General features: G+C 37.6%; 1 non-coding gene across 1 annotated transcript; it reads left to right on the plus strand.

Moving 5' to 3' along the window:
* Window positions 1-498: 498 nt before the first annotated feature.
* On the plus strand, window positions 499-605 carry LOC121204244 (small nucleolar RNA R71). Its single transcript, XR_005899173.1, has one exon. It is a non-coding gene; the product is annotated as a small nucleolar RNA R71 (small nucleolar RNA).
* Window positions 606-2,999: the final 2,394 nt, after the last annotated feature.

The raw sequence follows: 2,999 nt of genomic DNA on the forward strand, positions 1-2,999 counted from the left end.
CCCAGAGGTGGTGGTGGTCTTTGATTTCCTTGTCCTCCCCATGAAAAATTTGGGTGATTCCTCCAACCTGCATTGTAAGTGGTACTATAAGGATTATTTTGAGATCGAGGATTATTACCCATGTAATTTAATTGCTCGTTCTCCATGTTGTAGCCATAGGATGTGTATTCTGAATTGCTTGATCCACCTCCACTTGCTTCGCATTGCATTATTGGGTGAACCTGTGAAGAACTAAGAAAACCGTCAATTTTCCTATTCAAAAGTTCTACCTAATTAGAGAGCATGGTAACTGAATTGACGTTAAAAACGTCGGCTGTTTTCATTGGTTTTGTCCTCATGACTTGCCACTGATAATTATTCAGTGACATCTCTTCTATAAATTCATATGCATCCTCAGGTGTCTTATTATTGATAGTTCCACCAGCGGCTGCGTTAATCATTTGTCGAGTTGAAGGATTCAGGCCATTATGAAACGTTTAAACCTATAGCTAGAGTGGTAACCTATGGTGAGGGCACCTTCTCAATAGATCCTTGTATCTCTCCCATGCATCGTGGAGTGTTTCTAAATCCATCTGCACAAAAGAAGATATATCATTACGTAATTTGACTATTTTAGCTAGTGGAAAATATTTTAATAAAAAATTTCGGTAATTTGTTCCCAAGTAGTGATTGACCCTCGTGGTAACGAGTTCAACCATTGTTTAGCATTATTCCTCAATGAAAAGGGAAACAACCAAAGGCGAATGGCATCATAAAAAATGCCATTGATTTTAAAAGTGTCACAAAACTCTAAGAAATTTTCCAAGTGAGCGTGGGGATCCTCGTCCTGCAAACCATCAAACTGAAAAAATTGTTGTATCATTTGAATTGTGTTAGGCTTCAGTTCAAAATTATTTGCAGCAATAGCAGGCCTAACTATACTTGACTTAGTTCTTGCTAAAGTAGGTTCAACATAATCATACATAGTGCATGGAGCTGGATTCTAATTTACTAGATCAGCAGCAATCATAGGAGGTAGCGGATTTTCTTGGTTTTCATCCATCTTCTCGGTTGTGGTTGAAGTATCGTCTTCTTGCTCTTCCTCTGTGTATCTTAAGCTTCGCTTTATTTCTCTTTGATTTCTGCAAACTGTGCGATTGATCTCACTATCAAACAGTAATGGTCCTGACGGGTTTCTTCTAGTCATACACTATAAAAACCTGCCAGGAACAAATAAAAGAAAAATTAAAAAAGAAAAGAAAATTTTAAATTGCAAATAAAGTAGAATGGCTAAAGTAATAAAAATCGAGTGTTCCTAATATCCTAGTTCTCTGGCAACAGCGCCAAAAACTTGATATGTGATATTCGTGACAGGTTTTAAGTATTTATAATTAATCATTATTGGAACTAACTATTATCACGATGAAAGAAAGTGTACCTATCGAATAGTAGTATAGCTTTAGCAAGACCGGATTGTCGAACCCAAAGGAACCAAGAGTACTAGTAATTACTTTCTTTTTATTATCTAATCTAAAAATTAAGGGATTTGTTTATCTAGACTAATTAACTAAACTAAGGGTGCACATAGAGAAAATTTGGAAAAAGCTCTTGGGAAAACTCGATTGATTAAGACAATACCCAAGGAAAAATCCACCTAGACTTCACTTGTTATTTGACTCTGAATCAGACGATTTATTCATTTGACTTGATCCGTAGAAATCCCTAAATTATATTATTATCTCTCTCAAGACTAATAACATCTAACCCTAGGTTGATTAATTGAGATCTCTTTCTAATTAACGCCCTAGTGTTGCATTAATTCGATCTATGGACCCCCTTATTACGTTTCACTCTAATTCAGCAAAATCTTATCACCCTATCTCTAGGCGTGCAATCAACTCCACTTAATTATGAAAAATTTACTCTTAGATATTGTATATTCCTCCTCTGAATAAGAGCATTAACTTGAATCAATATCCTGAAGTATTAAAACAAGAATTAAGCACACATAATTAAGAACAAGTCAAATATTTATCATACAGTTCAGATAATAATAACAAGATCCGTTTTTAGGTTTCATTCCCCTTAGGTATTTAGGGAGTTTAGTTCATAATTATAAAAGAAAACATCTTAGAAGAATAATGGATACAAAACATAAAGAAAATCTAAAACCCCTGAATGGAAATTGAAGGGAGATCTTCAGTCTTGACACTGAATCTAGCTTCTGAGATGGACCAATAGGCTTCCTTTGAGTAATTCCTTACCTCCTACTCCGTGTGTCCCTTCTAAGTGCCTCCTCAGGTGTTTAAATAGGCTTTAGAATGTCTAAGAGCCCTCAAAAGTGGCCTTTTTTGAACATGACTATACTTGGGCTCGGTAAGGACATGCCCGTGTGCGATTACTCCAGCCCGTGGTCAAGGCTGTTAAATAGGCACGGGCGTGTAGTCTACCCGTGTAAGTCGTGCTTCGATCCTGCCAAATGGACACGGCCGTGTGACATGCCCGTGTGAGGAGGTCCAGGCCGTGTTGATTTCTCATATGGGTTCATTTTCTCCGTTTTCAGCCCATTTCTCGCTGTTTTTACTCTCCTATTCTCACCTAAGTATAAAACATGAAATTAAAGAATTAGGAGCATCAAATTCACCAAATCTAAGGAGAATTCATCCATAAATGTGCTAAGCATGGGATAAAAATATGTATAAATTACGGTTTATCACTCATAATGTTCTCAATTGAAATCCCCAAGTTTCTAGATATGTTGTTAGCTAAGTATGAGTGAGTAGACCTTATGTCTATCAAGGAAATATATGGTACATCAAGAATAAAGAATGTACACGTGATAGCATCCAGAGCATCTCCATCCTCTCGGCGATGAGCAGCATAAACTAGGGCCAGCTGTCTCGCCTTAGCTTTTCTAGCACATCTGCCTCGTGCTCTCTACCCACGAACTATACCATTGCCACCTCTGGCCTGTCCACAGCCCCTCAGTGGCCATTGCACTACCCTCTGTGGCTGTGCCA

This window comes from Gossypium hirsutum, chromosome A07 (assembly GCF_007990345.1).
Source record: "Gossypium hirsutum isolate 1008001.06 chromosome A07, Gossypium_hirsutum_v2.1, whole genome shotgun sequence".
Taxonomy (NCBI): Eukaryota; Viridiplantae; Streptophyta; class Magnoliopsida; order Malvales; family Malvaceae; genus Gossypium; species Gossypium hirsutum.